At 39.9% G+C, this 14480-nt stretch overlaps 1 pseudogene; it reads right to left on the bottom strand.

Moving 5' to 3' along the window:
- Positions 1-1448: 1448 nt before the first annotated feature.
- LOC100583403 lies at positions 1449-2475 on the bottom strand (annotated as a pseudogene).
- Positions 2476-14480: the final 12005 nt, after the last annotated feature.

Raw genomic sequence — 14480 nt, 5'->3', positions numbered from 1 at the left:
GCCCGGCTGCCTGCTAGTGATTTTTATGTGGTGAATCTGGATTCGGGTTCATTAATTTGCATTTATCACACTCCCATGGGTCACACTTTGAGCAGCCTGGTGTAATTGACATTAGAACCATCTGCTTTTTAAAGGTTAAATCGAACTCATCTCTGAGCCCATCTGGTCCCAGAGCGCATTCGTGCAGTAGATCTCTACTCATCCTTCTAACCCTTTCCATTAATTTTCCCCAAAATTCTTGGATTATTTTTAGTAATTTACATTTGCTAGACACTTTGTTTCCTCTAAGGTTTCAGATTTGTTGACCTAGGATTTCATATAGCATTTGTCCTTAAAATTCTCTCTAAATTTGATGGCTGTGTCTCTTTTCTCATTTTTTACGTTTTGTTATTTTTATTTATCTTTTTCTCAATCAGATTCACAAGTGGCATTTGGATTTACTTAGCATTTTTACTTTATTTTCTATCATTAATGTCAACTTTTTAATTACAATTTCTCTCTAGTTTGTTTTGTCTTCATTCTTCTGACTTCTCAAACTCCTGACCTCAAGTGATCCACCCGTCTCAGCCTCCCAAAGTGCTAGGATTACAGGCATGAGCCACTGCACCCAGCCTATTCTTCTGATTTCTTAAGGGGAGTATTAAGTTCCTTTATTCATCATCTTTAGTCTTCAGTAAAGTGTAATTTTTGCTGTATGTCAAAGGTTTTGATATGAAATAATCTCCTTTTTATGCTACCTAGAAACTTTGTAATTTTCTACTTAGCTTCTTTTTAATCCAAGGATTATCTGGAAGCGTGTGTGTGTGTGTGTATAGGATTATCTGGAAATATATATATATACACACACACACACTTTTATGCTACCTGGAAACTTTGTAATTTTCTACTTAGCTTCTTTTTAATCCAAGGATTATCTGGAAGTGTGTGTGTGTGTGTGTGTGTGTGTGTGTATAGATATGAGATGGGGGTCTTGCTGTGTTGCCTAGGCTGGTCTTGAACACCTGAGCTCAAATGACCCTCTCACCACAGAAGCATATTTCTTAATTTCCAAGTCATTAAGGTTATTTTCTCTTTTAAAATTGTTCATTTCTTTTTTTTACGATTTTTACAAATATTGTTTATTTTAATGAAGCTGGTACAATGTCCATTTAAAACCCATATCCCAGGCCAAAAAGTACAAATAAAAAAGAGCAGTGTTCTGTTTTATTCATTTCTGCATGTATCACTTTATTAATTGCTAATGAAAATCAGAAATTTTCTGGGATCTTCTGACAAGATTTTAAAAAAATCTTAAAATGCCTTTTCTTCAGTGAAGCCATCTTTGGAGTTAGGCTTCCCTCTTACCTTATCTGTCATCTTGACTTCAACCTGCTATTCCTCTTCTTTTGGTCCAGACCCTCAAATTTTAAAAGTACCTTCAAGTTAAGGAAAGGTCGTTTCTCCACAGTTCAGTTCTCTGAAAAAACTCCCATCTCCCACTGAAAGTCACAGTCCAGGAGTGAAGCAATCACATGCTAGAACATCAGGGCCAGTTGGAAAGTCATTATGAACACCTGCATTGGCCGATCTTATTTATCACCACAAGCCTGAAAATGCAATGTCCTGAAAAAGGTGGCCTCTCTGTGCACACGTAATTTTTAAAAAGGAGAGGGTAGGCTGGGCGCAGTGGCTCATGCCTGTAATCCCAGCACTTTGGGAGGCTGAGGCTGGCAGATCACAAGGTCAGGAGATCGAGACCATCCTGGCTAACACGGTGAAAGCACGTCTCTACTGAAAATACAAAAAATTAGCCAGGCGTGGTGGCGGACGCCTGTAGTCCCAGCTACTCCGGAGGCTGAGGCAGGAGAATGGCGTGAACCCAGGAGGTGGAGGTTGCAGTGAGCCGAGATTGCGCCACTGCACTCCAGCCTGGGCGATAGAGCGAGACTCCGTCTCAAAAAAAAAAAAAAAAAAAAAAAAGAGAGAGAGGGTAATATGAAGGGGACTGAGGCTTGATCACCAAAAATCAGCACAATGAAAACAATAATGAATAATGAGCACCAGAATTCAAATTATCCGCTGTTTCAAAGAGATGGGGTACCAGTTTTCAATTCTGTTTTGAATACCACATTACAAAGGAACTATTTTTAAAAATAAAGGATTAAAGGATCGAGGGAAAATAAAAGAATAAGCTGTTGAATGACCACCGCCCCCCGCGTTTGTTCCTGATAAACTTCAATCACATCTTCTTCCTCCATTCCCAGTTCTTTTGGAGTACGATTATCAGTAATTCTCTGACCCTCAAAGAGAAACCGAGTGAATTCATTGGAGCGCCCTGTCTTTGACAGTATGACTGAGTTTCTTGAGATGTGTTGTCATTTTCACTTTGAAGTGAATCTCACTGCTATCCTGTCCAGTGACTTTGAGTTTAATATATTCACCTTCCTTCTTATTCCCCAAGTCCTCAGTTGAAGGTTTTGCCTCCTGGTCAGACATGATGACAGTGGCTTCACCCAGGGGTCTCCACACAGCAGCGGCCTTGGGTAGGCAGAACCTCGCTCCAGGGTTCACAAATCCATCTCCCTTCCCTAAAATTGTTCATTTCTAATAATGACTAAGTATCTATTAAATCATATTTGTTTGCATTATTCAATTTCTCTATATCTTTTTTCTCTATTAGATCTCTGAGTTCTGAAAAAGTTGTATGATAATTGCCATTGTAGTTATATTTTGATCAATTTCTTTTTGGTTTTCTACGTGTTTTGCCTTAAATATTTAGCTCTCCAGTTGTTTGGTACATATAGGCTTGTGGCTGTTATTATTTTCTTTGCGTGTTGAGCATGTACTATACAATGTCTCTAATGTGCTCGGTACTTTTAATCTGAAATACTCGATTTCCTGATATTCAGATTTCAATCTTGGCTAGGATGGTTGGGGTATTTGCTTTATAATAAATCATTCAGGTGAACATTTCGGTTTTGGACACTTTTTGGAATATATGTATTTTATAATAAAAAGGAGGTAGGTTAGTATGCAAGAAGAAAGTAAAACTCGCCCAAAAAAAGAAATCTGGCCGGGCGCAGTGGCTCACACCTGTAATCCCAGCACTTTGGGAGGCTGAGGCGGGCGGATCACGAGGTCAGGAGTTCAAGACCAGCCTGACGAACATGATGAAACCCCATCTTTACTAAAAATACAAAAATTAGCTGGGCATGGTGGTGTATGCCTGAAATCCCAGCTACTTGGGAGGCTGAGGCAGGAGAATTGCTTGAACCTGGGAGGTGGAGATTGCAGTGAGCCTAGATCGGGCATCTTCACTCCAGCCCGGGCAACAGAGCAAGACTGTGTCTCAAAAAAAAAAAGAAATCTGTAAATACATTACTAGGATTAATGAGTGAGTTTATCAAGGCTGCTGGATACAGGGTTAACAGAACAATATTAATAGTGTTTCTACATACCAGCAAGAAATAAATAGGTAATGAAAAATATAAAGATAACATTTATAATAACATGAAGCTATTTTAAGTGCCTAGGAATAGATCTAATAAAAAAATACAAAATTTCTATGCCAAAACCTATAACCATTATTATTATTATTATAGACAGGGTCTCTCTGTTGCCCAGGCTGGAGTGCAGTGGCATGATCTTGGCTCACTGCAACCTCCACCTCCCAGCTTCAAGAGATTCTTGTGCCTCAGCCTCCTGAAAAGCTGGGACTAAAGGCATGCACCACCACGCCCAGCTAATTTTTTGTATTTTTGGCAGAGATGAGGTTTCACCATCATGCCCAGACTGCTCTTGAACTCCTGACCTCAGGTGATCCGCCCACCTTGGCCTTTCAAAGTGCTGGGATTACGGGGGTCAGCCACCACGCCCAGCCTATAATCATTATTATTATCAAGAAAAGTGTTAATCCATGAGGATGAACAGATTTAAGCATGAAAGGCAAATTTATAAAGTGTTTAGAAGTTTTGTGGAAGAATAACTTCATGATCTGGGGGTTAGGAAAGACGTATTAGGGCCGAGTGCAGTGGCTCATGCCTATAATCCCAGCACTTTGGGAGGCTGAGGTGGGCAGATCACCTGAGGTTGGGAGTTTGAGACCAGCCTGACCAACATGAAGAAACCCCATCTCTACTAAAAATACAAAATTAGCCAGGTGTGGTGGTGCATACCTGTAATCTCAGCTACTTGGGAGGCTGAGGCAGGAGAATCGCTTGAACCTGGGAGGCGGAGGTTGCGGTGAGCCAAGATCATGCCATTGCACTCCAGTCTGGGCAACAAGAGCAAAACTCCGTCTCAAAAAAAAAAAAAAAAAAAAAAAAGACGTATTAAATAGCTTTTAGAAAATATAAACCATGAGGGAACTGATAGATTTGAGTTCATTAAAATTTAGAACATCTTTTCATCAAAAGACACCAATATAATAATAATAGTTTATAGGTTTTGGTATAGAAGTTTTGTACTTTTGTGTTAGATCTATTCCTAGGCACATAAAATATCTTGTTATTATAAATGTTATCTTTATTTTTTTATTACCCATTTATTTCTTGCTGGTATACAGAAATGCTGTTAACATTGTTTTCTATTAACCCTGTATTCAGCAACCTTGCTAAACTCACTCATTAATCCTAGTAATGTATTTATAGACTTTTTTCTCTTTTTTAATTTTATGTATTTATTTATTTATTTATATTTTATTATTACACTTTAGGTTTTAGGGTACATGTGCACAATGTGCAGGTTTGTTACATATGTATCCATGTGCCATGTTGGTTTGCTGCACCCATTAACTCGTCATTTAGCATTAGGTATATCTCCTAATGCTGTCCCTTCCCCCTCCCCCCACCCCACAACAGTCCCCGGAGTGTGATGTTCCCCTTCCTGTGTCCATGAGTTCTCATTGTTCAATTCCCACCTATGAGTGAGAACATGCAGTGTTTGGTTTTTTGTCCTTGCGATAGTTTACTGAGGATGATGTTTTCCAGTTTCATCCATGTCCCTACAAAGGACATGAACTCATCATTTTTTATGGCTGCATAGTATTCCATGGTGTATATGTGCCACATTTTCTTAATCCAGTCTATTGTTGTTGGACATTTGGGTTGGTTCCAAGTCTTTGCTATTGTGAATAGTGCCGCAATAAACATATGTGTGCATGTGTCTTTATAGCAGCATGATTTATAGTCCTTTGGGTATATACCCAGTAATGGGATGGCTGGGTCAAATGGTATTTCTAGTTCTAGATCCCTGAGGAATCGCCACACTGACTTCCACAATGGTTGAACTAGTTTACAGTCCCACCAACAGTGTAAAAGTGTTCCTATTTCTCCACATCCTCTCCAGCACCTGTTGTTTCCTGACTTTTTAATGATGGCCATTCTAACTGGTGTGAGATAGTATCTCATTGTGGTTTTGATTTGCATTTCTCTGATGGCCAGTGATGATGAGCATTTTTTCATGTGTTTTTTGGCTGCATAAATGTCTTCTTTTGAGAAGTGTCTGTTCATGTCCTTTGCCCACTTTTTGATGGGGTTGTTTGTTTTTTTCTTGTAAATTTGTTTGAGTTCATTGTAGATTCTGGATATTAGCCCTTTGTCAGATGAGTAGGTTGCAAAAATTTTCTCCCATTCTGTAGGCTGCCTGTTCACTCTGATGGTAGTTTCTTTTGCTGTGCAGAAGCTCTTTAGTTTAATTAGATCCCATTTGTCAATTTTGGCTTTTGTTGCCATTGCTTTTGGTGTTTTAGACATGAAGTCCTTGCCCATGCCTATGTCCTGAATGGTATTGCCTAGGTTTTCTTCTAGGGTTTTTATGGTTTTAGGTCTAACATGTAAGTCTTTAATCCATCTTGAATTAATTTTTGTATAAGGTGTAAGGAAGACAGAGTTTTGCTCTTGTTGCCCAGGCTGGAGTGCAATGGCGTGATCTCGCAGACTGCAACCTCCACCTTCTGGGTTCAGTGATTCTCCTGCCTCAGCCTCTCAAGTAGCTGGGATTACAGGCACCCGCCACCATGCCTGGCTAGTTTTGTATTTTTAGTAGAGATGGGATTTCACCATGTTGGCCAGGCTGGTCTCGAACTCCTGACCTCAGGTGATCTGCCCACCTTGGCCTTTGAAACTCCTGGGATTACAGGCGTGAGCCACTGTGCCCTGCGATTTTTTTCCTTTTTATATACAGAATCATATCCATAAATAATAGTTTTATGTCTTCTTTTCTAAACCATTTTTTTAAATTTTATTGTACCTTGTGTCAATGACTCATTGCCACCATAATGCTGCATAACAAACCACCTCAAACTTCAGTGACTTAAAACAAGAATTTATCATTCCAGCTTATGAGTCATTATGTTGGGCTCAGCTAATATAAAAGGGAATGGGCTGCCTCTTGGCTAATCTAGACTAGCTTGAGCTAGGACCACTGGAGTGATTCAGCTCTAATATGTATTTCAGTTTCCAGCATGTTAGCCCAGACACGTCCTCATAGTGATGGCGGAAGAGTTAGAGAATAAGCAGTAACAAGTAAGGTTTCTTGCAGCATAGGCGCTGAATCGGCACACAAGCCCAGGTTCAAGGAGCAGGAGAGTAGATATGATCTTAGACAAACTGCAGAATCACATTGCAAAGGGGGTGGATATAGGAAAAATTGAAGACTTGGTACCATGAAGGCCATCAGTCTACACAAACTTTAAATTCAATTTGACTAGAAGGGATGGTGGCAGACATCCTTGTCTCTTATTCCTGACTTTGAAGAAAAACCCTTCAACATTTTATCAAGTATAATGTTTATGCTTCTTTTTTATAAATACCTCCTATGAAATTAAAGATGTTCTTTTCTACTCTAATTTGCTAAGAGTTTGGCTTTTATCTTATTTTTTATTTTGTAGAGAAGGGATCTCGCTATGTTGCAAGCGCTTATCTCAAACTCTTGGCCTCAGGCAATCCTCCTGCCTCGTCCTCCCAAAGTCCTGTCCTGGGATTACAGGCATAAGCCACCATGCCGAGCTATTTTTGTTAATAAATGAATGGTTATTGGGTTTCATCAAATATTCTACAAATTGAGATGGTCATATGATCTGTATCCTTATTATGTTATCACTGATTTTCTTTTAAGCAAAATCATTTGTGATATATAGTTTTCATGTATTGATTTCACTTGCTGGTTATTTTTTGGGACCTTTGCATCAAGGTTTATGAATGATATTGGTGTGTGATTTTATTTATCATAATTCCCTTGCTAGACTAGGTACTCAAGTTATACTCATCTTGCCACTTTTTCTATTCTGGAAGATTTTATACCAAATTGACAACATTTACTTCTTAAATGTCTGGTACGATTCAGTGAAGTCATCTTCGCCAGAAGTTTGCTTTGGAGCAAAGTTACTAATTACAGAAGCAATTTATTCAGTGGTCCCCAATCTTTTTGGCACCAGCGTGGGGGGTGGTTTCAGGATGAAACTATTCCACCTCAAATCATCACACATTCCATTCTCATAAGGAGTGTGCAACCTAAATTCCTCACATGCACAGTTCACAATAGGGTTCTAGCTCCTGTGAGAATCTAATGCTGCCATTGATCTCACAGTAGACAGAGTTCAGGTAATAATGTCTGCTTGCCCTCCACTCAACTCCTGCTGTTTGGCTGGTTCCCAACAGGGCACAGACTGGTGGCCTGTTAATCAGGGATTGGGGACCCCTGATTTAAAAGGTAAAGGACAATTCAGAGTTTCTATTTCTTCCTGTGTGAATTTTATTAGATATTTTTCTGAAAATTTTCACCTTTATTGGCATAAAATTCTTATAGTGTTTTTATTATATTTTAAATAAGTATAGGCTTTATAATGATGTCCCCTTTTTAATTTCAACTCTTTTTGTGCTTTAATTTTTTTATTTCTTGGCAAGTGTTGCTAGAGATTTTTATCCATTTTGTCTTTTAAAGTACCAACTTTTGATTTTGTTGATCTTCCCTATTCTATTTCCTGATGTTACTATTTCCTGCCTCCTGCCTCTTTGGGTTCATTTTGCTGTTTTCCAGTTTCTAGGGATGGAGTCTAAGCTTATTGATTTTCAGCCATTTTTTTATTTCTAATATTTGACTTCAGTTGCATCCCATGTTTTGACATAAGTATTTTCATTATCATTCTGTTCAAAACACTTTCCAATATCCATTTTGATAAATTCCTTAACCCATTGGTTATTTCAAAATGTCTCAAAAATCAAACATAAGGATTTGAGGATTAATTTCTAGCTTAATTGCATGTGGTCAGAAGTAAACTCTGTATGAGTTTGATCATTTTGAGATTTATTGAGATTTATTTTGTGGAAACTATTGTCCACTTTTGTAACTGTTTAGTGTGTTCTTGAAAAGAATGTGTATTCTGTAGTTGGATATGTTGTTAGACATATGAGTATATAGATAGATGTATATATTGTCAGGTTTGCTAATTGTTCAAATATTTTTTATATAGACATTTATTGCTTTAAGTTTCCCTCTTAGTACTGCTTTTGCTGTATTTGTAGGTTTTATTATTTTTATTTATTCATTTAATTTTTGAGACAGAGTCTCACTCTGTCGCCCAGGCTGGAGTGCAATGGCACAATCTCGGCTCACTGCAACCTCTGCCTCCTGGGTTCAAGTGATTCTCCTGCCTCAGCCCCCTAAGTAGCTGGGACTACAGGCACCCATTGCCATGCCCGGCTAATTTTTATATTTTCACTATGTTGGCCAGGCTGGTCTCGAAATCCTGACCTCAAGTGATCCTCCCGCCTCGGCCTCCAAAAGTGCTGGGATTACAGGCATGAGCCACCATGCCCAGCCTCCACAGGTTTTAATATGCTGTATTCCCATTTTCATTTGTGTCAAATTTCCTTTTTTATTTCTTTATCGACCCATTGGTGGTTTAGGAGCATGTTGCTTAATTTCCAAATATTTGTACAGTTTCCAATGTTCTGCCTATTATTAATTTCTAGATTTACTCTATTGTCAAAAACAATAATATGATTTAGCTTTTTTAAATTTGTTAAGACTTGTATTGTGGCCTAACATATAATCTATACTAGATAATGTTCCATGTGCTTTTGAGAAGAGTGTGTATTCCATGGCTACTGGATGGAAGGTTCTGTAAGTGTCTCGTTAGGTCCGTTTGGTCTGGAGTGTAGTTTAACTCTGATATTTCTTTGTTGATTTTGTCTGGATGATCTGTCCATTGCTGAAAGTGGAGTGTTGAAATCCTCTACTATTACTGTATTGCAGTCTATCTCTCCCTTTAGGTCCATTTAAGATTTGCTTTATAAATTTAGATGTTCCAATATTGGGTGCATATATATTTATTATTGTTATATCCTCTTGTTGTATTGATTATTTTACATTCTATAATGGCCTCTTTGTCTCTTTTTGCAGTTTTAGGCTTAAGATCTATTTTATCTGATATAACTACTTGTTCTTCTTTGCTTTGCATTTGCAGGAAATATCTTCCCATCCCTTCACTTTCAGTCTGTGTGTGTCCTTTCAGGTGAAGCGAGTCTTTTGTAGACAACATATTCAGTTGACCCTTGAATGATGTAGGGTTAGGGGCACCAACCCCCATGTAGTTGAAAATCTGTGAATAACTTTTGACTCCCCCAAAACTTAACTAGTAATGGCCTAATGTTGACCCGAAGCCTTACCAACAATATAAAAAGTCGATTAACACATATTTTATATGTTGAATCTATTATACACTGTATTATTACAATAAAGTAACCTAGAGAAAAAATTTTATCAAGAAAATCATAAGGAAGAGAAAATATATTTAATGTTTATCAAGTGGAAGTGATCATCACACAAAGGCCTTCATCCTTGTGATCTTCACATCAAGGAGTCTGAGGGAGAGGAGGAGGAAGGGCTGGTCTTGCTGACTTGGAGTGGCAGAGGCGGAAGAAAATCTGCATGACATTGGACTCCTGCAGCTCAAACTCATATTGTTCAATGGCCAGCTTTAGTTAGGTCATGTTTTTTAATCCGTTCAGCCAGTCTGTCTTTTAATTGGAGAATTTAATCCATTTACATTCATGGTAATTATTAATAGGTAAGGGCTTACTATTGCCATTTTGTTACTTTTTCCTAGTTGTTTTGTAGATCTTTTCTTCCTTTTTCTCTTAGTCTTCCTTTCTCATTAAGGGATTTTCTCTAAAAATCTAGAAAAATGAGAACAAATGAAACCCCAAATTAGTAAAGGAAAAAAAATAATAAAGATCAGAGCAGAAATAAACTAGAGAATTAAATACAAAAGATCAACGAAACAGTTGGTTTCTGAAAAGATAAACAAAATCAACAAACCTTTAGCTAGACTAAGTATGAAAGAGAGATGATTCAAATAGATCAAAGGCCGGGTGCAGTGGCTCACGCCTGTAATCTCGGCGCTTTGGGAGGCTGAGCGGGGTGGATCACCTGAGGTCAGGAGTTCAAGACCAGCCTGGTCAATAGGGTGAAACCCCGTCTCTACTAATAATACAAATATTGGCTGGGCATGGTGGCGGGCACCTGTAATCCCAGCTACTCGGGAGGCTGAGGCAGGAGAATCACTTGAACCAGGAGGCGGAGGTTGCAGTGAGCCGAGATTGCACCATTGCACTTCAGCCTGGGCAACAAGAGTGAGGCTGTCTCAAAAAAAAAAAAAAAAAAAAAAAAAAAAGATGACAAAGGAGACATCACAATTGGTATCACAGAACTACAAAGGATCATTAGAGACTATTATAAACAACTATATGGAAAACTTAGAAGAAATAGATAAATTCCTGGACACATATAACCAGCCAATATTGAATTAAGAATTAGAAAACCTGAACAGACCAATAATGAGCAACAAGCTTGAATTAATAATAAAAAGTTTTCCATTAAAAAAAGCTCTGGATCTAATAAATTCAGTTACAAATTCTACCAAACATTTGAAGAACTGTAGCTGGGCATGGTGACACGTGCCTGTACTCCCAGCTACTTGGGAGGCTGAGGTGGAAGCATCATTTGAATCCAGGAGTTCAAGTCCAGCCTGGGAAACATTAGACCCTCTTTCTTTCTTTCTTTCTTTTTTTTTTTTTTTGAGACAGAGTCTTGCTCTGTCACCCAGGCTGGAGTGCAGTGGCGTGATCTCGGCTTATTGCAACCTCCACCTCACTGGTTCAAGTGATTCTCCTGCCTCAGCCTCCTGAGTAGCTGGGACTACAGGTGCACTCCACCACGCCTGGCTAACTTTTTGTATTTTAGTAGAGACGGGGTTTCACCATGTTGCCCAGGCTAGTCTCAAACTCCTGAGCTCAGGCAATCCTCCTGCCTTGGCTTCCCAAAATGCTGGGATTACAGGTGTGAGCCACTGCACCTGGCCGATACTATTTCTTTAAAATAGCACATCAGGAAGATCATTTGCCATGATTAAGTGGGATTCATCCCAGGGATGCAAGGATGGTTCAACACATGCAAATCAATAAACGTGATACATCACGTTAATAGAATGAAGGACAAAAACCATATGACCATCTCAAATTCAACATCCCTTCATGATGAAAACCCTAAACAAATTAGATATAGCAGGAACATAGTTGATTACAACAAAGGCCGTATATAACAAACCCACAGCTAGCATCATACTCAATGGGAAAAGTTGAAAGCTTTGCCTCTAAAATATAGAAAAACACAAGGTTGTACCACTTCTATTCAACATAGTACTGGGAGTCCTAGCCAGAGCAATTAGGCCAGGGAAAGAAAGAAAGGGCATCTGGGGGTGGGGGCGCATGCCTGTAATCCCAGCTACTCGGGAGGGCTGAGGCAAGAGAATCACTTGAACCCAGGAGGCGGAGGTTGTGGTGAGCCAAGATCATGCCATGCACTCCAGCTTGGGCAACAAGAGTGAAACTCCATCCCAAGAAAAAAAAAAAAGCATCCAACTGAAAAGAAGGAAGTCAAATTATCCTTGTTTGCAGAAGACATGATCTTATATATAGAAAACCCTACAGCCTCCCCAAAACCTGTTAGATTAAACAAGTTCAGTGACGTTGCAGGATACAAAATTAACATACAAAAATCACTAATGTTTCTATATACCAACACCAAACTATCTGAAAAAGAAATCAAGAAAGCAATCCTGTTTTCAATAATACCAAAAATAAAATACATAGGAACAAATTTAACCAAGGAGGTGAAAGATCTTTACAATGAAAACTATAAAAAATTGGTGGAAGAAATTGAAGAGATTACTAATAAATGGAAAGACATCCAATGCTCATGGATTGGGAGAATTAATATTGCTAAAGTGTCCATACTACTCAAAGTAATGTACAGATTCAATGCAATTCCTACAAAAATACCAATGACATTTTTCACAAAAAAATCCTAAAATTTGTATGGTGTAGGGACCAGCCCCACAGGGTCGGTAGGTTTTTCTCCCCATTTGCAGAGACGAGAGATTGTAGAAATAAAGGCACAAGACAAAGAGATAAAAGACAGCTGGGCCCAGGGGACCACTACCACCAAGACGCAGAGACCAGTAGTGGCCCCAAATATCTGGCTGCGCTGTTATTTATTGTATACAAGACAAAGGGGCAGGGTAAAGAGTGTGAGTCATCTCCAATGATAGGTAAGGTCCTCTGGGTCACGTGTCCACTGGACAGGGGGTCCTTCCCTGCCTGGCAGCCGAGGCAGAGAGAGAGGAGAAAGAGAGAGACAGCTGACATCATTATTTCTGCATATCAGAGACTTTTAGTACTTTTGCTAATTTTGCTACTGCTATCTAAATGGCAGAGCCAGGTGTACAGGATGGAACATGAAAGCAGACTAGGAGTGTGACCACTAAAGCACAGCATCACAGGGAGATGGTTAGGCCTCTGGATAACTGCGGGCGAGCCTGACTGGTGTCAGGCCCTCCACAAGAGGTGGAGGAATAGAGTCTTCTCTAAACTCCCCCGGGGAAAGGCAGACTCCCTTTCCCTGTCTGCTAAGTAGTGGGTGTTTTTCCTTGGCACTGATGCTACCGCTAGACCATGGTCTGCTTGGCAATGGGTGTCTTCCCAGACGCTGGCGTTACCACTAGACCAAGGAGCCCTCTGGTGGCCCTGTCTGGGCATAACAGAAGGTTCGCACTCTTGACTTCTGGTCACTTCTCACTGTCCGCTCAGCTCCTATCTCTGTATGGCCTGGTTTTTCCTAGTTTACAATTGTAGAGCAAGGATTATTATAATATTGGAATAAAGAGTAATTGCTACAAACTAATGATTAATGATATTCATATATAATCATGTCTGTGATCTAGATATACTGGAACAGCTCGTGCCCTCGGTCTCTTGCCTTGGCTCCTAGGTGGCTTGCTACCCAGAGTATGGAATAACAAAAGACCCTGAATAGCCAAAGCATTTTTTTTTTTTTTTTTGAGATGGAGTCTCACTCTGTTGCCCAGGAGGCTGGAGTGCAGTGGCATGATTTCAGCTCACTGCAACCTCCGCCTCTGGGGTTCAAGTGATTCTCCTGCCTCAGCCTCCTGAGTAGCTGGGACTAAAGGTGTATGCCATCATACCCAGCTAATTTTTTGTATTTTTAGTGGAGATGGGGTTTCACCATGTTGGCCAGGCTGGTCTCCAACTCCTGACCTCAGGTGATCCGCCTGCCTCAGCCTCCCAAAGTGCTGAGCCACTGCACCTGGCTGATGTTGAGCATTTATTTACATGCTTGTTGGCCATTTGTATGTCTTCTTTGAAGAAATATCTACTCAGGTCCTTTGTCCACTTTTTAATTAGGTTGTTTGGTTTGTTTGCTATTAAGTTGTATGAGTTCCATACATATTTCAGATGTAGATTGCAAATATTTTCTGATTCCCTAGATTGCCTCTTTTTTTTTTTTTTTTTTTGAGATGGAGTTCACTCTGTCGCCCAGGCTGGAGTGCAGTGGCGCGATCTCGGCTCACTGCAAGCTCCGCCTCCCGGGTTCACGCCATTGTCCTGCCTCAGCCTCCTGAGTAGCTGGGACTACAGGCACCCGCTGCCATGCCCGGCTAATTTTTTGTATTTTTAGTAGAGACGGGGTTTCACCGTGTTAGCCAGGATGGCCTTGATCTCCTGACCTCCTGATCCACCTGTCTCGGCCTCTCAAAGTGCTGGGATTACAGGCGTGAGCCACCGCACCTGGCCTCTTTTTTTTTTTTTTCTTGCTGTGCAGCTTTGGCAGATGCTAGGGCTTAGGGGGAATGGGAAGATGTTGGTCAAAGGATACAAACTTCGAGTTATAAGATTATTAAGTTCTGGGGATCTAATATATACATGGTGGCTACAGTTAATAATACTGTATTATTTACCTGAATTTGATAACAGATTTTTTTTTTTTTGAGACAGAGTCTTGCTCCATTGTGCAGGCTAGAGTACAGTGGCGCAATCTCAGCTCACTACAACCTCTGCCTCCTGAGTTCAAGTTATTCTCCTGCCTCAGCCTCCCGAGTAGCTGAGATTACAGGCACCCACCACCACACCTGGCTAATTTTT

The sequence above is a fragment of the Nomascus leucogenys genome, chromosome 10, assembly GCF_006542625.1.
Source record: "Nomascus leucogenys isolate Asia chromosome 10, Asia_NLE_v1, whole genome shotgun sequence".
NCBI classification, from domain to species: Eukaryota; Metazoa; Chordata; class Mammalia; order Primates; family Hylobatidae; genus Nomascus; species Nomascus leucogenys.
Note: the sequence above shows the minus strand (reverse complement) of the source record. Positions and strands in the feature narration are given on the sequence as shown.